The following is a 25,279-nucleotide window of genomic DNA, read 5'->3' on the forward strand; positions in this document are numbered from 1 at the left end:
GAAAAAAGAAAATGCAGCCGTTATCATTTCGGCAAAAGATTAGCAAAAGATCCTGCATCCACACAGTTTTTGTGAACTTTTTAGAATTATTTTAGTTTTTCTCTTTGGAAAAATTTGATCCTTGAAATACGATAGATAACTATCCCAAACATACCAGAGTTCAATGGAAAAATCAAACACGAAGAAAATCAATTAAAAGTAGGGTAAGTCCATTTGCAGAGAATTCTGACTGGCAAACATTAGAGAAAACAAAAAGATAATACCAGTAATTTTTCATCAGCAGTGAAGTTTAAGATTGATTGAAAGTAAATCTGGACAAAAAGCAAAAAAAATCCAAAAAATGCATGTGACGGACGGACAGACAGTGAACCGATTTGAATAAATAGAGCATATAGAGAGCATTTTAAATAAAAGTTTCTGTTTAAGACAGGTTTGTAGATACCACGATTATTGTCTTCAAAAGATATATTGAAAATAACCCTGAAATCGAGATTGAAAGTCAGGCTTACTCCAAAAAGTCCCCATCAAGATGTTTTATTTGACGCTTCCTAGGACTATGTTTAGAGAAAAAATAATAACACAAATTACGTGGCAAAGGCACGCCACCTTTGCTGAAAAAACGTGGAGCGGTGAAGGAAAATGTAAACCTTCCATATGCAGCAGCCCAACTTCAGCAAAAGCAAAAGCAATACATCTGGATATAAAGCGCCTTAGTTGAACGCTACTTATTGACTTTGAACATTAGAATTAGTGAAGTGCCTCAAATAGGTATCGCGTCAAAACATGGTATTATGCACAGATGTCAAGTGAGTATGTGGTTTTGAAATTTCGCATCAAACCAAGTCAGCTTTTGTTGGCAACGAGGAAAGCATCGATGTGCTCACTAATAAGTGCTATCACGTCGTTGTGTTTGCTATCTCTGTGTTTGCACAGGATCCACACACATCTATCACTCTAGAGTTGCTCACTAGTCCGTCTCAAGCGTATAACGACCAAGCACATTCTGTGAAACTGTCAAAGGATCGCCCATGCGGCACCGAACTATTGATCCATGAAATGTGATGGCACGGGAGTCTTGCAAGACACCGGATGAAAGTCCCTAGTGTGTAAACTAGAAAACAAGCGACCAGCTCGCTAATTATTCGAAGTAACCTTACTTCGAAAAACTTATGGGGAAGGGAGTGGTCAAAGAGCGGTCATTCCTTTCGGGATTAGCATGATTTACCTACCCATATCCTTTGCGGATAAGCCATGGATCCCACTAACACCACAAGCTCGCTAACACCATAATCCCCGATAACCAGTTATTCCAAATCTCTGTCTGCTCGCGAGCTATCCCGACACTTTATGATGATGTTCAACAGAATGATAAACTTTCTGGAATCCAACCATGACTATTAGGATCATTGAGTTGAATATTAGCTCTGTAGTCTGTTGGGTTGGTTGGCACAGCTTTCAACCGCTCCACGGTAACCATAATCACCATATAGTGCTTCTGCGAGAAACCAAGTTGGGCTATCGTCATATGTTTTGTTCTCACAGTTTTGACCTCCTCCGTACTGACATACGTTATTCTAGTCAATTGACTTCACACTTTTCCGGCGACACCGCCACAGTAGCTTTCGGAAAATCCCTTCCACACTATTCTCCCTTTCCGTTAGTGTTCTCAGAGTTCTTGAGAAGACCATCGAAACCGAACCGAAAAGTTTCCCTGCAGACTGTCAAAGCAATTATATCCTGTCTCAAAAAATTTCCCCAATTGAGAACAAAAAACCCTCCACATGTGTGTCCAAAGTTGACATCAAGCTTCCTTAAGTTCCTGCATCATATTCTAGACAGCCAACCAGACTTCACTACGCCTACATCTGGTTTTCCTTGGCTTTATTTCATCAATTAACTTCCCAAAGTTGAAAAATAACAAGGATTCCAACCATTATCCTAAAAAGTACTCTGCAGTTATTAGTTTTTTTCCTGTGCTCTCAAATAAATCAACTCTAAGCACTCAACTCAGCACTAAAAATCCTGATAACCATATGTCTATACTAATCTACCCAGCCTCCGCTAATAGCTTCGAGCAGGCTACAAAGTTAATAATAATTGAAGAACACTGCAATCGTGAGTGAAAGTTTAGCAACAGCTTTTCATTCCATATAACAGTCTTGTTGGAAACTTACACTTCCTTTCAGGAAACCTCTGAGCCCGCTTTTACCCACAATTCTCCTGCTTTATCTGGATTCGATGTATAAGGGATAAGGTTTTTTTGTTTACCTAACACCAAATGCGCCAATGCCAGACTTTCGATGAAGACTTGATGCTCTGGAGGACGCTGTTTTAGATATGGAGGGGGAATCCTGTGAGACGATGAATTCAATGTCAGAGCCCTTGAGTCGGGTATGCCCCAGACTCCAGAGAGAAACAGATCCTGCAGACGGCGGAGAGAACTTGGCGCGTAATTTTCAACGCCGGGTTCACGTCAACGTTCTTGTCAACTGTGACAGTGGCCAGTTCTGGAAGACTGACCACCAATACATCGCGTTTGAAGGGACACTCCCCTTCGTGTGGAACATCGCGATCGCGACTACCGGAAAATTCGTCGAAGTTCTTGAAACAAGCAATGTCACGCTGCTGAGCACTTCGGGATATGGTGACGTTGTAGCTGATGCTGTTGTAAATTCAGTGATGAATCTGATAACGACTGTCAAGCTTCCATCTCCGGAGGGACACCGGTCGTAAGAGGCCTTCTAAGTATTGGAGGACGGCGGAAATCGGCAATCTACAGAAGGAGTGTAATAAGATCCTGCTGCCCGCTTTTCACCATGAATAAGCTCGAAGAGGCAATTCTCGTTGTGAAAAATAGGAAAGCGCCAAGTCATAAAAACAAATTTTTTTTAGTTTTTTTGTCGAGTAAATCAAACTTGCATTAGACAAGACTTCAGTTGAAATTCCAACCTTAAGTTGGCTAATGGTAAACATTGAGGATCCTACTTCCAGCAGGAGGTGTGTTTTGATGAAGTGTATTGTAAGATCTTTTCGTAACAGCAGAACTGTAGCTATGCGATTGGCGTTTGCCTGTCATAAGGAAGAAGACTCAAAACAGACGGTTTCCCGTAAGAAGCGGCGACATAAACTAAAGGAGTGACAACTTTCTTGACAAAATGAGTCCAAAGGTAGATGAAATGCACGCTTCCCGGCAATTTAGATCCGTGGCTGAATCGTAAGCATGGAAAGATTGATTATTTCCTTACCTAACTTTTAAGTGGGCGTTGAGATTTCCAGTCTTGCTTCCTAGGATTAAGAAGGCACGATCTCTTGATTTTGTGTTCTGCAACGGAGTGGTGAACGGTGCCGATCTCACCTTTTTCTCTTGGCGAACGTGGGATGGGTTTCATCACCAACTTTATGCAGACACAGGGGAGCTCTCTCCACACAACGTTTCAGTGCAGATGTAGCCGTGTTAGGGAGCGGATTATAAGAGGTCCCTTCATCTCACAACTTCGTACATTCTCTCCTCCCTCCTTAGTGAAAACAATTTCCTGACTTGAAGGCTACGTAAGCGGGGAGAAGGGGAGTGCTAGCCAGAAGTAATGTGTCAATCGGTTCCAGGCTAGTTCTCCAATGACTGGGAGGTGTTTAGTTGGTAGCCCGACGGTGTACCGTTGGGTGACTCCAGCACTCTGTGCGTAAACGCATGCGCCCATCTTACCCTACTATAGGGTCTGTTTTGAAAGTAATAGCACTGTTTCCGAATCTCTGTCGAAACGCCTCGTCACGGAGAATCGTGGAATGATTTCAGGAGTAGCGATACGCAATCAAATTTCGTGTACAGCTTGGTAAACTGGGCAAAGAGATTCGCGATATGAATAGGGAAGCCTACAGTGATGCTGTCATTGATAGATCGGGTGTTTCTGAGTGGCGCAAGATGTTCTGAGGGGCCCTTCGACCAGCAAAACCGACTACAAAGTGTCGTCGTGAAACATTCAGTGGACAGTGATCTTAGAATGAGTATCAGAATGATCACTGATGGCATCCCTCAAACCCAAGTTTTTGAGATGATGACAAAAAAAACTTAGCTATGAGAAAATGGTGTGCGAAGTGTTGTCAGAGGACCAGCCGTTTTGGGCTTGACTCCGCCAGGCTTCATTCACGAGAATAAAACCGACGCTCAAAAGGATGCATTGCTTGGTAGAAGCGATTTAAGAGACAGTGACAAGGGAGCTAAATAACATTCCTATGCAGGGGTTCCTGGAGGTATACGAAAACTGGATAACTTGTTCGCAGCAGAATGTAGATGCAGAAGGGTGTCGCTTTGAAATTTTCGAAAAGTTTGTACTATTCTCATGAAGAACTTATTATTATAAAAATAGAACGACTATTTTCAGAGCATACCATGTACTATTCTGAAAAAGTGCGAACTTCTCGAAGGCATTTAATTGCACATCTTAAAATTTTCCGACAGACCATAAAAGCAGCAACATTTTTCCAAATCAAGAAAAGGACAAGGTTGGAACAAGCTTTTCTTTATCTGTGAGCCCAAAAATCAAATTATAGTCAAAGAATGCTACTTTCGTAAGCTTCACTTTGTGGGGCTTAGTTTTTTAGTTACCCACGTTGGGCGCTATTACCCAGTTTTAGGAAAATTGCCGCTTTTAGCGAGCAACTAACTCATTTTATTTTTATTTTATTTTTTATTGGCGGTCTCATCAATAGTTTCTCACGACTTCAGTATCCTTTTGATTTCAAGGCTCATCAGTTTGCGAAGTTCAGTGGCAATGTGTTTAAAAAAGGTGAAAATGACAGGATGTATGACCAAACCCCGGAAATAGTTGGCCCAGCGATATGGAAGCATGTCGACAAAGAATTTTTTGGAGCTCTTGTGGGCAGATAGTAAAAAATTTTTGATTCCTAAAAGTGAAGTGCAGCTCTACCATGATATCTGACAAAAGTTAATTCTTGGATGATCTTTTGCCTAGTCGACACCTGTAGTGAATTACAAAGGTTATGGCCTTCCCTATCGACTACAATTAATATAACATCCTCCGAAAAACAAGCAAAGACAGAGGGTAACCTTGAAAAATCTACACTATAGCCCGACGCAACAAGGCTATGTTGCTTTATTGGTTAAAAACTGTCTAGTCCAATTCTTCTAAAAGAATCGTAAATTCGCTTCACTACTGGGTTCCATGAAATAGTGTTCTTGCTCTAAATTGCAGCCAAATATTTTCGCTTGGAATAAGAAGTGCTTAGAATAACTTAAATATACTCGTATATTATGAATGCTCATTGTTTTCACTAAAAACCTTCAAAACGTCTATACGTATTTGAGATATAACTAGCGCTCTTAACATTCACAATTGAATTTTATTGTTTTTTGTCAGGCTTTAATGTGCAAAAACGCCAGCAGAGCCCAAACCACTAACTAATATCAAGTTTTCTGTGGTCTCCACCGTCTTCTCAATGTCTGGTACCAGTTGCTAGAAATCCACATAGTCTTCTATATGCACACCATGTTTCATTACAGTTAGATAATGTTAATAAAACTTTTAAGAACGCTGTATTATAATACTGTTAACGCTAATCAACAGCTTCAGATACTTCTATCTACTTAAGATTGCGAACATTGCCCGCTTATTTACATCGAAGAACATAAATTTGGTGTCGATGAGGCATGGGATGATCTGGATCCCATTCACTTCTGGATAGTTTGCATTCTTCCACGTACCCAATGACGATTCTTTCAGTCATGGAAGTAGATGGAGTAAAAGGTGATTCCCACTTCAAAGATTTCGAAGATAAGAACCGAAACTAATAGATATTTATGGCCAGCTTCATCCCGGAACTTTCCAAATACATAGTTTTTTAGTTGCCTTGGATTCGTTCACAATTATTCTTTGATGAGGTTATTCTTCAAAGATCCCGCTTGTAAGACTCAATAAAAACAACTTTCAAATCAATCTAAAATACATGTGGAAGTGTAAAATCAGAAAAATCATCTTAATTCACATTGTCTATTATCATACAAATCCTTAACGTATTGCCATCCATTATACTTCGTTTTTATTAAAAACGCCCCATAACCCATATACCCCCAGGAAATACCCAAAATTATGCAGTCAATCTTCTCCTCTCGTTTATCTCGAATATGTTATGCAGATGAAGTGACAATAGTACGTGTGTATGTCTGCATATATCGAGCAATCCCCATTGTAAACAAGAAAAATATGCAAATACTCGACCAAGCCCAATACATATTGGTTGAAAAAAGTGATACCCCCAATACATGTTTTTCTGCTCTCAAGTTCAGTATCATCCGCACACCGTTCATCTTGCACCTGATCACTATCCATCCACTTTACAGGTAGAACAAATAAAAGATACGTAGCCGATCGTAGAAGAAAAAAACTTAGATATGGGAGTAAAATAAATCCAAAGTAATGGCGTGAGCTTGTACTCCAAACTCAACAAAATACTAGGAATTAAGCTCGGAGTCGACCCGACTCGTCTGAAGCAGGTTTTTTACTTCCACACGTTCTACGTACTAACTTCTGCAGTTTGCCACTCGTCCAGATTGCGATTGTAACCGAATGTGCTGAAAAATGTAAACAGTAACCACAAATGGAGCAGAAATGGTGGAGCAATGCTGTGAGAGTTGCATGGAGAGTTGGACGAAATGATTTCTGCGCAGTGATGTGAAATTGGGGGAATTTTTGGATTTGGGAAATTGGTGGAGACAGTACAGTTTTTGGAAAATATTCTATGAAGCATCTGGTTTAATTTTTATTATAATCCGGGGAACTTATCAACAAAACCCACGGGCAAGGAGTCCTAATAAGAATCGAAGAAGGCACAGCGAGTCCTTTTGTTGAATTTTCTGCATTTTGTTTTCCTCAAACAATTCATTTTTCTTTTAAATTGAGGTAACAATTAGTCTTAAATATTTTCTTCTAAAATTTCAGCAAAATAATCTAAATCCGGAACAAAAACCCACTTGTTTAACATTTTCCTAAATGGCACCCAATGTGGGATACAAACGAGGAAAATTTATTATCAATGAAGTTACGAACACTTATGCAATGAACCTGAATTGTTAAGGAAGTTAAAAAACTATCAGGTAGTATCAATGAGATGAAGTTGTACATCTAAAAGGCGGTGCAAAGTGACAGTGCAGTCTGAGACATGCCTACATGCCCAGAAGTTCGCTCCGAGCTCTCGAAGCGGACACACATTAGGAAGCATCTCCAAAGCGACGTCTTTAAAGAATTAATTGGCCAAGTCTAACAAGATAATTTAAAGAAAGGAGCAATTAAAGAAAAATTTTTTTTTACATTTTCAGATCTGCGTGCAACAACAGGTCCGGGCTTGGGGACAAGATATCCGCCAAGAGGTGCAAGATGATACTCCCGGAGGAGTTATCATCAGAAGAAGAAGGAAGCCCTTCGGAACTGAAGGACGTAAGTGCGACCATCCCCGAAAAAATCGAGGAATTAAAACGGAGAAGGCCGCCGTGGCCCCTCAACTGGATTGCCAGCAGGGCATCATCAAGCAATTGGAGGAGTGCTGGGCATCTCTCGAATGGAGAATGCCGGTAACAACATCGGAGCAACAGCAACGGCAATATCAACGTCAACAACGACAACAACATCATCAACGACAGGAGTAGCAGCAACAACACCAAGATGGAGGAGGGATGTGCCTGGCAATACTCACTGAAGAAGAGGAAGGCGACTGAAGCTAGAATGAACTCAAGAAGGGCTTTACATCCAATTACTAAAAATTATTTTAATATACTATTATTTACTTTATTTGAACAGATATCGGTATGGAGGGTATTTCGGAGGCTAGGCACCATATAGTGGCAGCCTCTCGATTTTTTTTCAAATTTTTCAGTTTTTTGGTTTCTGAGAATGGGCTCGTTAAAGAAATGGTCACTTTCGACTCTCCACCTTTTCAACAAATGTCAAAACTAACGGCTTGGGAAAGTGCTAATCGAAACCTTTCATTTGATACCCCACATGATAATATTTGGTGTAAAAAAAAATTACACGTCTCCTTAAATTCATATAAAAGGATGTAATTGCGCTCACAGTTCCCACCACTCCACAAAATTTGGTGACAATCGTTATAACCGTCTCCGGAAACAATGCGTGTGACGGACAGGCAGACAGATAGACGATGAGGAGAAGAGGGGCATATTGCCAAACAGTGCAATGCGAATCCTAAATACCAACTATGGAGAGAAACACAGGAGGATAACGTCGACCAAATCACAGGCAATTACAGGCGTTTAAAAAGACGATTTCAGCTTTTCGCGCATGAAGTTCCTACAGCTGAATCTAAACCATTGCCAGGCACCTCAGCAACTGCTCTCTCAAAGCGTGCTTGAAAATGAAATTGACGTTGCTAATCTGAACTTGCGATGATCGAGCAATAGGCCAGAAGACGGATGCACAGGAGCTAATGTAGGCGGCATTCACATATTCAGCAGCTACGCTGCGCCGAGCCTCACGCTGGATGAATTCGTACTGATGGAGGAAAAAATAAGCTTCCGAAGCAAGCCGCCACAACCCAATAATAAGAGCTGGCGATTTTAACACTTGGGCCGAAGATTGGGGTAGTCGCGAAACAAATGCTAGAGGCCGTATATTGCTCGAAGTATTTTCACGTCTGAATGTAGTTCTGGCGGCGTCAATACTTTTCGGAGACGGGATATGGGATCGGTGATAGACCTTACGTTTGTAAGCGATACCTTATTTAAGGATCTCCAATGAGCGAGGAATATAGGCACAGTGACCATCAGGCTATCATCTTCCGGAATCAAGAAAACTGCAGTATCGGGTTGAACATCCAAAAAACTTGTTCAAGAAATACTTCTACAGGAAGCGATGGACGCACCAACCCTGATTTGCGGCGGGATATTATTAGCATTCTCTTCCAACAAGTTTCAAGTGAATTGAACCCACCCACTGTCCAGATAGATCCCGATGAAATTCCCGAGGTAATCACTGAAGACTCCTGGAAGCCGCGAAGATGATTGCAGAAAGTAAAGCCACAGATTTAGATGGCATTCCGAAAAAAGCACTGGCAGTGGCCGTCGAAACAGTTCTAAGGTGGTTCGCTGAAACAATTACGACGTGCCTCATAGATGGGATTTTCCTGGAAGAGTGGAGGAAACAGAAGCTTGTGCTAATCCCGAAGCCAAATAAGCCGTTGGGTGATCCTTCGTCTTATAGGCCTATGTGCCTGCTAAACGGCATCAGCAAATTTTTCAAACGGGTCATATTCAATAGGCTTGTACCAATCATAGAAAAGGAGGGTGGTCTCTCACATAGGCAGTTCGGATTCCGAAAGGCAAGATCTACTATCAATGCGATCAACACGGTGACGGAAATTGTGGAAAAAGCAATGAAGGCCAATAAATCTTGCGCGGTAGTTACTCTCGACCTAAATAGATACCTGGTGTACATACTCATGGAATTTCTTCGGGAGAGGATTCGGACGATGGATCTAAGGCATATAAAACAACCTGCGGGGTTCCACAAGTATCAGTCCTCGGTCCTCTCCTGTGAATAATAATGTATGACAGAATTTTAAAGTTGCAACTACCCAAAGGAGTGACAATCATTGGCTTCGCAGGCGACATCGGAGTGACTACCGTGGCACAAGATATTGATGATATCGAGGTACTCACAAACGAGGCAATTTTTGAAATCAGGTCTTGGCTAGAGGAAGCTAATCTGAGGTTCGCATAGCATAAAACCGAGGTAGTTTTGATCACCAAGCGAAAGAAGCAAACGTCGATAAAGATCGGGATTGGTGAACATATCATACAGTCGCCGCCAACGCTTAAATACTTAGGAGTCATGGTTGACAAAAGACTGAAATTCAAGTCCCATTTTGAAAATTTAGCAACCAAAGCTTCCGAAGTGGCTACATTGTTGGCAAGAATGTTATCAAATATAGGTAGTCCTAGGCAAAGCCATCGGCTCCTGATCTCGAGAGTTGTCAGCTCCATCTTGCTTTATGCAGGTCCAGCCTGGGCACCGCCGTTGACGTTGGAAGCAAATAGAAGAAACATCCAAGCCCTATTCCGATTGAGTGCATTGCGAAGGTCGTGCGCTTACCGCACAACATCAGACGAAGCAGCCTGTGTGATAGCAGGCTTGTTCCCATCGAAATCTTGACGAATGAGGACCGATGCCTCTATGACCCATCATATAGAATCAGCGAGTCCTATACCTATCGTCGGTAATTGGCACGAAGTGAATCTATTTTGGAATGACAAAAAAGATGGGATGATTCACCTAAAGGACGCAGGTCATACAGGATTATTCTAGATGTCTCTAAATGGAAAAAAAAATAGTTTAGTCGTTCCCGGCTCCTCCACCTGTTATTGCCATGACATAAGAAAAGAAGATGTTCAGATGTCGAAAATCTATTTTTGTAGGGGGAAGTGTTATGGTTTGAAGAGCGTTTTTCACATCTGAAAAAGCGATTATTTGCTTTGTTTCGCCAAAAATAATTCCGTTGTGTACAATGAAATACGGGAAGGCGCTCCCCCTATCATGCATGAGAAAATGGGCGAAGGCTGTTTTTTTTTAGTAGGTTTGCCTTTATTATTTATAAAAACAAAACGCAAAATTACATTTACGTTATACTTTAACGTGACTGAGACTGAACATTAGGGAAATATAGGATCAAATAGATATCAGTTTTCACCAAACTTTAGCAAAATCTATACCAAACCACATATTTAAAGTTATCTGAAAAAAACAATTAGCCTACTCATTATTAAAATCTTAATTTTTACAGGGTTTTGTAAGTGCGTTTAAACGTGTAAGTGACCTAATTTGATACAAAAAATGTAGAAATATTTTTTTTGCTAAAAAGCTAAAAATATAATAGAAAACTCCTTAAATTTGAAGTTAAAAATAACTAACACTTAGCTTTTTGTAATATTTAAAAGTTTTATATATATATAGTAATTTAATTAATTAATTAATTAATATATAATAATTTATAATAACTTAATTAATTAATTAATTAATTTAATTTTTCAAATGTGGGTATATGTTCTACTGGATATATGCATATACATTACGTTCTACTAATGCGACAAGTTATTTTTTGTATATGATTCTGCTATAAGTTATAGTTTATCTTCACTTGAGTAATTGAACCTTCTCCAAGTGGAGAATCACTTTCTCCTCGTTCTCTTAGATTCGCAAAACTTATGCAACATAAAAGGGGCATCTGTAAGAAATATGGCCGGAAGACGCCCAGGCAGGGAAGAAATCCCAAATGACGCGCCTTATTAACAACAGTGTCAGCAGGGACATCGGTTGAGAATATGGTCTGACATGGATCTTTTCTCCCGATCGCAGTACTTTCTTTTTACTTTCTAAATTTGCAGTAAATTGTCCGGATTTGCCTCAACATAATATTTCGCCTTCTGGTGTGGTCCCATGGCATCGGATTCGAGTTTTAGGAATAGTTCGGCTTCTATAACTATAATATCATTGCCAATCTTATTGTTTTTTGTATTTCAAAGAACATTAGAAACGGCGATTCCGTGGGGTACAAACCCACGTTGGGCGCCATTTATAAAAACGTAGAAATTGGGATATCTCTCCCTCGTGGTTGACTTTAGTCAACGCTGGTGGTTATTTTGGTTATCTCCAGCTTCGATATACATTACGATATACACGCACGGGGAAAGGGAGTGGTAAACAATTTAAAGAAAGGACTTGATGATTGTCTGCTGTCCGAGTGACTTAGTTTTGCTGTTGGTTAGAGAGTAGAGAAATCAAGGCAGCGATGCATCCACATATATAAAATCTATGCTATCTAGAACTTGGAAATTTAGTGGGAGGTATTCTTCAGAATTATGCTATGCTGCTAGTTTCGTGCGAAGTTACTGTAGGTAACGGTCCAGCTATCGTGAGCTACTGTACCATAAAACATCAAATATGTAGTATGTAAATCGCCAATTTTTAAGATTTTTTGAAAAACAAAACCTTGTTAAAATCGGTTTGTTGTCTGTATAATTATCTGTTTGTCCGTTTCTCATATGCACTTTTAATAGAAACGGATATATCTATTGAAATGAAAGTTAGTGTAAAAAACGGAAGTATGAGCTGCCACACATAATGTTGAGCTCAAGGGGGAGTCCAAATACATGCAAAAAGGGAGTGTATGCAGGATACAGCCATGATCGGTATCAAATGAAACATCTGGCGCAGTACTTTCGAAGCAGAACCCAGTTTTGTTAGCAGCTTTAACTGAGAGAATGCGGGGTTAGAAAAGGACACTTATTTCTAGGACTCATTCTCAGAAACTACCTAACCTATAGATTTGGAAAAAATCGTGGTGGGTTGGTGTTGTTTTTAAAAGACAATAGACCTCGAATTACTCTTCATTACGATACCTGCTCAAATAAATTGAGCAGGAATTGCAGCAATTGCGAACCCCCATAATTTTAACAGAAATCCATCAAATTTGATGGGTCTTAATATGGAGCATAACATTGGAAAGTTTGCTGGAAATCCTGCTATTAATAACAAAGCTATATAGGTTCAAGTGAATTTACTACATCGTAAGGCATAAAATGTCAATATGACGTTGAGTAGAACATCGAGCACCAGCTGTTTTACAAATAGAGCCATTGGATGTGCAGGTATGCTTACATGAAAAACTCCACAAAACCATTTATACCTGAAGCGTCGAGTTTCCGAGCTGTTTCAATGAACAAGAAGCACACATTTTTAATAGGCAAAGCTGAAATGTTTACTATACATTGGAGTGATATGGTGGAGTCACTGAGGCATGGCCAGCATACAGAACACCATTTTTCCCTGCGAAAACTCAGTTTTACCTGAATTTCTCTGAGCAGCCTCGCCCAGCACATCTCAAATCCAACGGGAAATTTCCCAAACTGAAGATGGAAATAACTGGCCAACGCACATGCAGCACTGACACTTATCTCTATTCTTCCACAACGGCATCCCCTATCTCTCCACTCTACACAAGTTCACAGTGAACACCGTATTAGTTGGCCCCTCGGGTTTCTACGTTTGCGTACCAGCAAAACCGGTCTTTTGGCCCGTCACAGTTTAATTTCACGTTTCGTTCACTCACATAGAGCTCTTCGGGGCTCACTTGATGTTATTGTGCCCGTCTGCCATTGGAATAGTTGTTTTCGTGACGTCGATGGTGTAGCGTCTGTGTTTTCCCCTAACCAGAGCTGAAGTGAATAATACTTCGTTTTTACGCTTTTTGGAAACGAGGAAGTTGTGCCTTTTGATTTTTCTGAATTTGTATAATTTGGGGTATTTTTAGATACTAAATAGTCAATTATTTAGCCATTTATGTTTTAATTGAAACAACAAAATTCCATTACGGGATGGTCTCTAAGGTGCCGTGCTCACGTTTGCTGTCGGCCTGAGGCGCGAAATCTGACATGAAAATTTATATATCGCGCGCCTCTTAATGTCACCAGGGAGTAATTTATCCAGTGAATTTGATAAACATTTTCCGGGTGTTCATTATTTTGGAGTTATATCGTGTGTTTTATTGTTTTATGGCGCCACCCTCTCAACGTGTTAATGTAACGTCCAATGCGAATTGGTACAACAATTGAGTGAATGTTTAAGTTGGTGAATCACATGCATATTTGGAAAGAGGTGTCTGTGAAAGTGTATTCAGTGGAGATCTGAATTTTTCAAATCCAATTTGGAGTCGTGGGAACTTAATGCTTTCAACAAAGGAATAACTCTGTCCCCCAGAAACATGAACCCATTGAAAAGGTACCGAATAATTTTGAACCGTTACACTAAGTGCTACTTCTAGTAGAAGTTATCCAAATAAAAAGAAGCCAAATAGCAAAATAATTCTGTTTCATTAATTGGTGATGTCAACGCTATAAGTGACTCTCCCACCATCAAAAAAAGCGCAAATTTACAGTTTCCACAGCATCAATACAGAGAATCTACACCAACCGCAACTGGGTCATAGCTTGGATTCGCAAAACAGCGACCCGATGATTAGCCCGATATCTAGCCTCCGGCTGACGACTTCAGCACTGTAGCAATGTGCGTCCATACTCCCCAATGACCCAAACTCGTCATTCTCTTCGCTACTTTCCGTTTGACCCCACTTGAAAACACAAACCTCTCCGGGTTTCTTGTTGATATTTTGGTTTTAGAAAAATTGGAAAGTCCCACGAATGCATGGGAATAAAAGTGGTTGCAATAGTCACTGGCATCATTCAATAGTTTCCATGCTATTGGGGGGCAAGCGTGTGCCACCACCTGTTGGCATTAGCAATTAATGTGGAGAATCAGCTGCGAATTGACAGCCACTTGGGAAATAATGACGACCGTTTGGCATAAGAGTCTCTGAAGTGCAGTCGCAGAGTTAATTTTGGCGTGAACCCAGAAAAAAGTAATGGATGGCGATACTGACCACTATACTACCGAGAATATCTGTGAATTGTGTAATTCCAGAGTTTAATTAGCCAAATTTGACGTAGGTTGTTACGCGGTATTTGATTCACGACTTTCCCCCTTACTGAACAACCAAAGTGCCATGGACGATAAGCAAGCTCTTCATATCTGCTTAACTTATTTGGATTGTTTACTTTTAGGGTGATACCAAAATATTTGTGAGTAATGGATAGGGTTTGAGGTGATACATGTCTACATATGGGTTCCGCTTCCGATAACAATCAGCTTTTCATTGAGATATTTCGGAATACTTACTTCCGGCGTAAAAGTTGGAAGATATGTTGTGTTTCGTGTACATGATTGATTGGTATGGAAATGTTGGGAAGTCGTGGGAAATGTCGCGTTCAATTAAATGCACAAACAAGGAAAATACACTAAGAGGTATAGGTAGAAAAAGAAAATTAGTTGGAAATGTTTTTTTTTTGTTCTGTTTTGCTGTGACAGGCAGACATGCAACTTTTACCTCTACCACGAAAGTAGACTTGAAAGTTTGTTATCATGTCCGGAGCGATTCCCACAGTCGCGAAATCAGTGACAATAAGCAATTTTAGATACGGATGCAAGCAGAGTGATTGCGAACCCCATGCAAAAACAATGGACATGCTCCTTTATCTTGAGTTGTATTAATTGGGTTGCAGACGCATTGGACATTATCGGTATTATATCAAAAGGACCTGAACACAATGTCTCCTATTGAGGGAATTAGCAAGCATAAGTTATTGAATTTATCAATAAGAGCTTCTAATATTGAAAGAAAATGAACCCAAAAGACTGACTACGGAGATGTTCAAATGATATTATACTAGTATCAGCGCTGGTGAAATTCAATCCTGCAAGCTGCCGACCTCCAATAAACATAGTGATATCACAGAAAACAGCTGCAGCATCTGTGAGGTAATCAATAGCAAAAGCCTAACATAATCAGAAAAGTCATGAATGGAACTCAACTATATTGCAATATATATTCCAGATTAGACATGTTTGGAGTAAGTTTGGTAACCAGTTTTTCACATGGAAAGAAAAAGAAGGAGTTTTCCTAACTATTAGCAAGAAAATACCATATTTTGGGAATAAGTTTTCCCTTTCTTTATTGTGTGCTTCAGTTTTACCACCACACGGGTGATAGCCCTACAAAAGCGGGAGAGCACAAAGACAAAGACAAACATCCATGATAAACCGATTCAAACCCGCAATAACGAGCTGGGGTCGTTGACGCTCAACCATGAAAACAGTTCCACAAATCTAAATTAGCAAAATAACAATCCCTTGACATGAATCCTTGACATCAGAAACCTAATGAATAATTGAAGCTCAATTTTTGACTGGCAGAAATAGATTCCAAGAAAGTAATATATACAGATAGCGGGTCTGACTCTAAGCAAAATTAATGGCCTCCGAAAAAAAAACCTTGAGGTTTCTGTTAATAGTGATGGGAAACCTTCAAGTCTCCCACTCTTGCTACTAGCGGGTTATTTAATAAATTGTTTCTATTTTTCATTATCTCTATAGTAGATGAACAACTGACGGTGCGATGTTCGAAATGGTTGAGCTTCAGTCTCTCGTCCTCGTTGTACCGGGTTCGTCTTCGCATGAAATGCACTTCAGCCCCCTCCACGACTCCCCGAGACGCTCGCACTCCTCCTCTACTCTTCGGCGACAAGTGCTCTGGGGACGACCCACTCGTCGGCCATCTCGAGTGAATACGGGTGAATCGCATAGCCCGCAATGCAATTGTCGCCCCTCTTTAATGTGTGATCTACCCAGTGCCAATTCTGTGTTCGTATCACATCGCATACGAGTGCCCAACTTGTGAGTCGACCAAGTTGTTTGTTTGAGATAGTGTCCGGCCATCGTAGTACACCGATGACACGACGCAGACAGGTATTGACAAAAGCCTGGCTCTTTTGTGTAACAGTGGAGTTTACTTTCCATGTGCAACACAGCAAGACAGGAAGAACACTAGGACAGAACAGTCTCAATTTGTTGTGAGGACTGCATTTCCAGATTTTAGACAAAGCAGCGAAAGCGAATCCAGCGTTGTTGAGCGGTCAACATCCAGTTCAGTGTCGCCGTCGGCAAAAACCACAGTTTCTGGATATAAAAATTGATCGCCGCTTTCGATGCTCTGCCTATTAATGCAGATAGGAAAGGTGTGCTGACCCGTCAGACTGAGATCTTGGTTTTGTTGGTGTTTACCTTCAGTTCGACTCTCTTTCGAAATTCAGCACCCGATGAGAGACAGATATCATCAGCGTAGTCGAAGTATTTGAGGAAAGATGTCATGGTCTATTGAATTCCTTCACGTCCCCCGGACAGGACAGCATGAAGAACGTCACCGACACAAGAAGAAATAATATCGGTGATAGGAGTTATTAGTTGCTACGGAATACCCTTCCTGCGTAGAGCTTTCCAGATACCCTCTCTGTTCACCCTAAAGAAAGCTTCCAGAGCGAAACCCAAGAAAGTTTTACAGAAAAATGACCCCGAGTTTATTGCAACTCTTCAGATGCTGTCTCACGTCTGCATTGCTCAGTATCAAAACGGAACCTGATTTATGAAAAATATTCAAAACCCTACTTCTTCAGTGATCCAGCAAAGCTATTAATGTATAATTTTTTTGAAAAATATTGGCATCGAGTTCATAAGAGGCAGACGCGGCACAGCAGAGGTTGTCACCCCGCCACGAAAGATTCATACATTAAAAACAAGGAAGCCACTTTCTTCTCGATTTGTGCGGACTCAGGACTCTTACAATCACTATAAAGTATGGAGTTTAGGATTCTACAGATTTACAGTTTAAACACAATAAATTTCGACAACTTAGAAAAAAGAAAGACATTCGATGTAACGGCCTGCTTGAATTGAACAAAAATTGAAAAAGAGAGAGCACAAAATCATCAGCTTAATCCCTGCTAGATTAGTTAGTAGGAGTTCAGGCCATGAACTATTTTTCTACAAATGATAGTACCACCTCAGAGAAAATCCGGGCCGAAGTCAAAATTATGCGGGAAATCCAGGCCGAAGGGGAAAACTATCTTAGGTCCAATATTATCTCTTTATTTCATTAAGAGCTCTATTCTAGGCCTCTAAACAAACTCCGGTCCCGAGAGAACTACCTTCCCTACTGTTTCGTCAAGGGTATGGAATCCTTACTGCGGGTCATTCTCTTGGTTGGGATTCGACTTTCTTCCCTGTGGCCTTGGTTCGGTGGGGTCTCATTATTTATTTCGTTGTGCAAGGGAGATTGCTATGTAATTCTTGGCAACCCTCATTAAATAAACAGTTCCATTTTAGGTAGCAATGGTGCTTCCCGCGTGACGGTTTCCATAGTCCTTTACCCTCGTCTAAAATGCGAATTGCAGATTCAGTATCAAAATTTCCACTAACAATCGCCAATACTATCCATCTTGCTATCTGTGACGTTCTCTTTACTTCCTTGTCCGAGGGAAGTGGAGGATTTCAATCAACCATTCATCATTTGAGATTCACAGCCACCGCACTCTTTCTCTCTATATTAACAGGAAGAACATCGACGGTGTCGATCAATTTGTCGTTGTTTCCGCAACAATGCTAAATCCGCCCTCATTCTTTCGTCCACAATTTGCAAATGAATATACCTCAACACCAACATCAAATCGAGATTGTTCCGCGCCAAGGCTCTTTTTGTGCTGTTATATGGAGGCAGACCACAGAAAGGCTGCGTGTATTTGTTAATACCTGTTTTCGTCATGCCATCGCTGCATTCTGGCTTGAGAAAATCTGGAACGGGCCAAGTATCGGTAGATGTATTCATCAGAGGGCGGAAGTGGCAGTGCATAGGTAGCGCCTTAAGAAAGGGCGCCAATTGGTGGCTATGCCATGCAATGCAATTCAATATCCTACAGTGGTCGACGGGTGGGTCGCCCTCGAAGCACATGACGCAGAACAAAGATACTGCACGGGAGTGGTGAAGGCGATGTTTTACCAAACTACGATCACTGAAAACTGTTCCGAGCGCGGATATATGCACTTCCTTCGCAAGGACTAATAAAGCTATGAAAGACATGTTACTGTGACCAGGGCTTGTTTATATTTCAACCATTTATATTCGATTATGCTTGGAAAAAAATACCTGAATCTGCCAAATCCGGGGACTCAAGACGCGTAAAAGAAAAACATTCAATACATTGAGTGTATTCTACAGAGAACTCTTTTACATGGACTAGTAAAACCGCAAGGAGAGCCACGAAAAATATGTAGACTTGGCCACATCTTGTCAAAATCCTGATCTAAAGTGATCTCTACCAAGTTTGAAATAAAAACGGATTCGTATGGAAACAAAAAACTGTTACAAAGGCGAGTGATATCAGGGACCTCATTTTCTAATGGTTAAGGAGATCGTTATGGTAATTGCGGAAAACGAGTTATCGCCAGTATGTGCAGCGAATTATCATCGAAAAAAGAAATAAATCATTACTTGAGGAGCGCTAGACTGCTAGACTGACTGAACTCCTTGCGCTCTCCTGTATTAGAGACTCCAGGTAAATATTATGTCAACTTAATTTGGCACGGTGCAGTTAGTTCCTGTTCAGCAAAATACATGGTACTGATTTGTTTGTCATAACTATTTAATCTAGAGGACATTGGGAATCGCTTAAGCAAATTTTTATCATCAGTTTGATGGGAATTCAGGAGAAATAATGATCTTTTGCCTATAGCATAACAAGCAGAAATTAGAACCAACTTTGGCTCACTTATAAGTCAACTAGTACAGTCACTAGGGGGAATTTTCCCGGCCTTTGGCAAACTCCCAGAGATCATTAGGGTTTAGCGATTGAATAGACAGCTTTACTACGGTGCTAGAATCTGATATGGGATCTGTTTCAAAGTTGTCCAAGTGGTCGTTTGCTTTTAACCTTGCCTTTCAGTAAGCGCCTGGGAATTCTTCTGGGGCCCAAACGCTCTACATGGCCCATTGGAGCCTTAATATTGACGGCGGTTTGTGCTTCGTCGTATAATAGATACAATTTACTGCTGTATTTCTTCGCAATTCGCAGTTCACCCTCACGTGCCTAAGATTCTCCTGAGGACTTAACAATCAAGCATTCATTTTTTGTTCTTCTATGTACCTGGTTTAGCTGTTGTGGGTTGCCTCTGATATTGCTTATATGTAGCATTTTTCTCATCAATTGCTTGCTGATATTCTGCACCGAATTTCATGTGCAATAGTTTTCTCTGCCGCCAGGTTCATTGACTCTACCTCATACGTCAATGCTATCGCATTTCTAGAGTCGGTTCAGTGTCTGTAGAATTTGTTTTGCTAATGTTTCGACATATCTACTTCGATGCTATTTCTTCGTTCTGGGGTTTTCAATATAAAAGTTGATATATAAAGTGAGCCTGCCTACCTCCCCCTTCTTCCGCGGTATAAATGAACGTCAAGGATGCAGGACGTAACTGGTTTTTCATGGAGAATGTAACCAATCTGGTTGAATGTCGTCGCTTCTGGTGTATCTCATGTTCTCTCGTGGGTCCTGCGGTGAAAGAAACAAGTCGATGAGATTGCTTGTTATCGTTCCAGTTAGTTATATCACGGAGGCCCCAATAGCTCTAAAGTTGACTATCTCTTTTAACGACCAAAGCGTCGGAATCGTCCAGTACTAGCTTCACGTCGTTTTAGGGCAGTGGATCAAATAGTTACTGAAGAGTTCATCTTATACTGAGTTGTCCTTCTCTACTGTTCGAACATTCCGATCAGCGAAACATATAAAAATGTCTGTCATCAAGTGGATGCGGACTCAACAAAAAATTCACTTCTCTCATGTCGTGTTTGTGATTATATGTAAATGGAGCACTTTCGGTCACGCTGCTCCTAGGGCAGTGGTGAGGCAGCGTCTGATGAGTTGCCTCTGCCCTGGACGAAACCGTCGGTCAACCTTTTGTTTTTTGAAAAACTTGGGTGTTTAACTCAAAATGAGGGGTCCGTGGACCATAAAAGTGGAACTAAGTTGCCTCCCAAGGGGTCCGGTCCATCATCAAGTGTTGGCGGACTCAGAACTTCTTGTATCCTCAATATAAAAATGTAGTTTTCACTTCAAGCCGATCAATTCTCTCATTGAGTGATCTAAAGTCTGTTATGTTACGGGTGAAATTCTTTTGAACGACAAAATCTAGACCGTATTCTCACGTTCTAGACTTTTTCCTGCTTTTGAAAAAAGTGTGATTTCGAGAGTCAAACACCTCATTGCCCAATAATTTCGCTTCCTGGACCGCTAAGATAGTTATTTTCTACTTTTTCACCTGTTCTGCTCTTGATACGCCAAGTCTCAAAAAAAGACGTCAATTTCTAAACTCGTTGTCCTTCTCCGCTATTGTAGCCGCCATTGTATTTCGAATCCGATTTGAGGCTCACGTCCCGACACAATAGTGTACTGTGAACAGGTTATTAATCTGCTGCAGAGCCTTCAAACTGGAGAGTCAGTCGGCCCATATCTGCTTTACAGTGTAGAGACCTCGCCGTTCGCCTTTTTTCCTCTGGTACATTGCATTGCCCAGAGGTTGCCAACAAGAAGGTGAGAGTAGGATTTAGTATTACAGCTGTAGGTAATAAACTAGCGTGCAGTATCCAGGTATTTGTTGAGGATAACATTTGCACCCTCTAACTCTCGGTTTGAAGTCAATGTTAAATTAAAAAACTAAAGATTGTATGCTAAAGTTATTATCTATACAAAAGTGGCAATGGGCTGTGAAAAATTTGTGCAAGTCGTTCTTTAGACAATCTATTTTGAGGATCATTCATTTTGATCCTCAAAATAGCCACTCCAGCTCCAAAGTCTGGCAACATTTAAGAAAAAAATTCTCAGCTCTTCACAGGTATCATTAACAATCCCATTGAAATTATATTTTTAAACTCCCAATTATCCAATAATTTTGTAATTCCTCATGAAATACTTCACTGAATTGGAAAAGTGGGTTGTACGAAATTTCAATTGCTGCTATGTAAATTGGAACAAATTTACAAAGGATACCGAAAATTCCGAAAACTGAAATGTAGGGGTCCAGTGCAAACACATTTCCTTTCCACAAAAAAAAATTAATCGAGTGTGTTAAAAATTACAGAATATTGTGGAAAATTAACCTTCTCCCAGCTCCAGGACCAGATAATGTACAGAGAAAAAGCGAAAATATATCTGCATAGCTGTGTAAATTATCGTTGAATCAATCTTTTATGAATATGCAAACCACAAAAGTATTTTTCATCCAGTCATTCTGCAATATTTTCGGCAATTATTCATTGTTGTTTTTCATTTTGCCAAATGAAGTTGCGTTTTGTGTTGGAAGTCCTTGCTATGGAGATGCTAGTGATGGTATTGATAATGGCGAGAAGGATGTGTTGCTATATTCTGTTTTTTTCTGTGCTTGGTTTAACCAGTAGTATTGTACTATGAATATTAAAAAGGTGCAATCGAACCAGGCGGTAGTTATGATTCAGGGCGAGCTTCAATTTTTACACTAAAAATAATTTGCCTCAACACATCTCGTGTAATATGTCGAGCATGAGTGATATTCTGTTTCATTACAACTTGGATATTTAATTATTGAATTTATGGATAATTTGATTTTAATAATTGATCATTTGCTCTTACATAATTGGGGCTGTAATTTGGGTAATTTTTTACAGCCAGATATTTCAAATAATTTATTTTCAGTATTTTTACACTTTGCAATTAGTGGGTGAATTAATTTTAACATTTTTTGTATGCATTTATTGTTTTCGTTTTCAAGAGGAAAATATGTTTATTTAGTGATTGTGAGGTGAATTTTAATTATCACGTCGCAAAAATGGCAGGTGTGACGATTTTCCCAATTCGTTTCATTCAACTGTCTTTGTATTTCAGCAGCATTCGTGTGAATAAATATCTGAAAAAGATTGACTACTAGAGTGGAATTTGTGTCCTTTGATGCTACTGAAATGCTAGTATCATATACTGATACCAGATACTTCCCTGTTTCTGTCCTCCTGCTAATTGTCCTCTTGAAGTCACTAGAGAAGAATAGGATTAATCTTCGGTCGCACGGGGCCATATCTCTTCTTTCGGCCTTTGGCAAGGGCCTGAGGAGGATTATTGCCCAGCAGTTGGTTATGAAAGCATCCCATTTGGCGTCGAAAGGTAGCTTTACCGAGGATGCCTTGATCCATGTGAAAAACTTTGTTATCCGTTGTGTGTGTCCTTGGAATCTTCGTAGATTTCAAAGACACATTTGATTACCTAAGTTGGTCGTCCGTATTGTTGAAACTTTGTGAATTTGAATCCCAGGAATTAGCTTTGTGGAAGAGCTACTTCCATGGTAGGACAGCATTCGTCCAAGACATCAATGCCCTAGCAAGGAACTCCACGCATCCGAGTTTTGCGCCGAGGTTCGCTAATTCGATATTCCTTAAAGCACTCTGGCGTCCTGGCCAATGTCATCGCCCCACCTCGACAGGAGAAAACATCAACCGATTTAAAGTTGTTCTCCTGATATCGTCTATATAGGCCACGAGTTGGACGGACTTGAAAGGGATGATGCCTCTCGCATTAACATCAGCATCATGGATTACTTTTTTTTCAAGACCAAGTTAAGAAGAATGTATGTTAAGGCATCACCTTGTCTGAAATCGTTCTTGATGGCGAATGATCTCGACAGTTATCCTGCTATTTTTATTTTACCTTGCGCATTGGTCAGAGTCAGCCTAGTCAGTCTTATTAATTTAGTTAGGATACCGAATTGCCTCAAACGATGAAGGGATGGTGCAACTGATGCCATTTTTCAACAGTTTTTCCATCGCTTGACGCAAAGAGAAAATCTGAACTGTTGCTGATTTGCCTGAGGTGAAACTTCTGTGGTATGGGCCGATGATATTCTGGATGAATGGGGCTATTCGGTTTATTAAGGTAGCAAAGAATATCTTATAGATGGTACTCAGCAACCTGATACCCCTATATTTGCTGCACTGCGAGATATCCTGCTTTCAATGTATGGGAAAGATAATTTCTTGTTACCACTTATCAGGCAAAAATTCCCTACTCCCAAGTGCATAAGAGTCGTCAGTTGGCAAGATCTTCAATTCACCGATAATTTGATCGTTGGTTGAGTAGTTCATCAGAACACTCAACTCGTCGCTCAATATGTCTGCATAGTCGGAAATCACCCTCACCTTATCTTGACTGATCCGACTCGTTTGTAAAACTTGTGGACCTAGTGCAGTTACACTCTGCACTTCTCGAGTTCATAGACCTGCTGGCTCTTCCAGGCTTCCTTTTCTGCCTATGTAGTCCCTCTTTCGATCAATGGGACGTGCCCACGATCTTTCAAAATGAGATTGTCAGTGATTATGAGTGGGTGAATATCGAGCGCGGCAGCCCAAAGGGATCAACCGCAGATCAGTTTCAATGGAACCTGATGAATGAACTGTTTAATAAACGTAGTTCGGTGATTGAATTTGCTGCTTATGCAAATAATTCCGTCAATCTTGTTTAGGGGAATAACCGGTTAAGCTGTAGAGGACTGAGTACATGCGCCTCCCGTGGTCTATTAACATCAGTGTCGGTGACGTATGTACTTATAACCGCACCTAAATGAGCTTGGGATGCGTCCGACGAAATTGTTGCACATGTTGAGGCAAACTTGACACGAACTTGGGCTTTATATTATAGATTGGTAATCGGCAATTATGTAGACATTTTGCTGATCTCAAAAACGCATCTTACACAAAAGAACGACATGCTATCGAGCAATTCAATCAATGCGACGTCACGGCAGCTCGGCACTCCTCTCCACCATTGAACATTAGTGGTAGGTTCAGGAAAGTATCAACGAAAGAACTCCCAACATTTGATGAGGAGTAAACGAGATTTGAGGCGGGAATGCCAGAAACATCAATCCCCGAGACTGAAGCAGGAGTTCGCAGAAGCAGAAACAGTAAATGACCTTCAGCAATGCACAAACAGGCTCGATTCCTATCACAGTAACGACTACTCTCTATGAAGGGCAATCATAAAGCTAAAACGACCATTTTAAACTGAGTCACCATTAAGGTTTGCTAATAGAAATTGAGCGAGGAGCGATGCCGATAAAGGAGTAGTGTTTACGACTTATTCACAGGGTGTTTTTGAACCAAATTCTTCGGCCATTGATCCACTTTCACTCAGATTACATCTCGCTAGACAAGTAAAGAGGTTTTGCGTAAGAAGCAAAGGTGTCCTCAATTGCGTACTACAGAAAGTCAGTCCGAAGAAGGCTCCTGTCCTTATTGACAACATTACCGGCAAAATAGTCAAAAGAGTTACCACCTATCGCTATGAAGCCATCTTACAAAGTTAATAGGATTATTCAGCTCGGTTACTTCCCACGGAGCTGGTTACAATTATCCTCAAGGCTGCCAAAGATTTGACGCTAATAAGCTCATATCGGCCAGTAGTGTCAAAGCTCTTCGATAGCCTCCTTCTGGCAAAACTCTCACCTTACCCTACCGACGAAAAAATAATTCCCCAACATCAATTTGGTTTCCTCAAAAGGCATTGTATGAAGGAGCAAGTTCATAGGATTGTGTCAGAAATTAGCTGAGCATTAGAAGGGATGACGTATTGTTTTGCAGCGTTGCTGGACGTAGCACAGGCATTTGATAGAGTATGGCACGAAGGTCTGGAGTACAAAATCAAGAAACTACTTCCGGCTTATGTTCACAAGATTCTTAGGTCCTATCCTATTGGGCGGAAGTTTAGAGTTCAGTAGAAAAGTTACTATAGCGGTATTTAGAT

General features: G+C 40.6%; 2 protein-coding genes across 3 annotated transcripts in view; one reads left to right on the forward strand and one right to left on the reverse strand.

The window, feature by feature from the left end:
- The window catches only part of LOC119656560 (cation-independent mannose-6-phosphate receptor), a 532,053-nt gene that overhangs the window by 51,670 nt on the left and 455,104 nt on the right, over positions 1–25,279 (reverse strand). The window lies entirely within an intron of this gene.
- LOC119656557 (protein toll-like) overlaps positions 13,100–25,279 on the forward strand; it is a 227,154-nt gene continuing 214,974 nt past the window's right edge. For both annotated transcript variants that reach the window (XM_038062936.1, XM_038062935.1), the window contains exon 1: positions 13,100–13,799. The gene's annotated coding sequence lies outside the window, so the exon portion shown is untranslated. The remainder of the gene's footprint in view (positions 13,800–25,279) is intronic.

This window comes from Hermetia illucens, chromosome 5 (genome assembly GCF_905115235.1).
Source record: "Hermetia illucens chromosome 5, iHerIll2.2.curated.20191125, whole genome shotgun sequence".
NCBI lineage: Eukaryota > Metazoa > Arthropoda > Insecta > Diptera > Stratiomyidae > Hermetia > Hermetia illucens.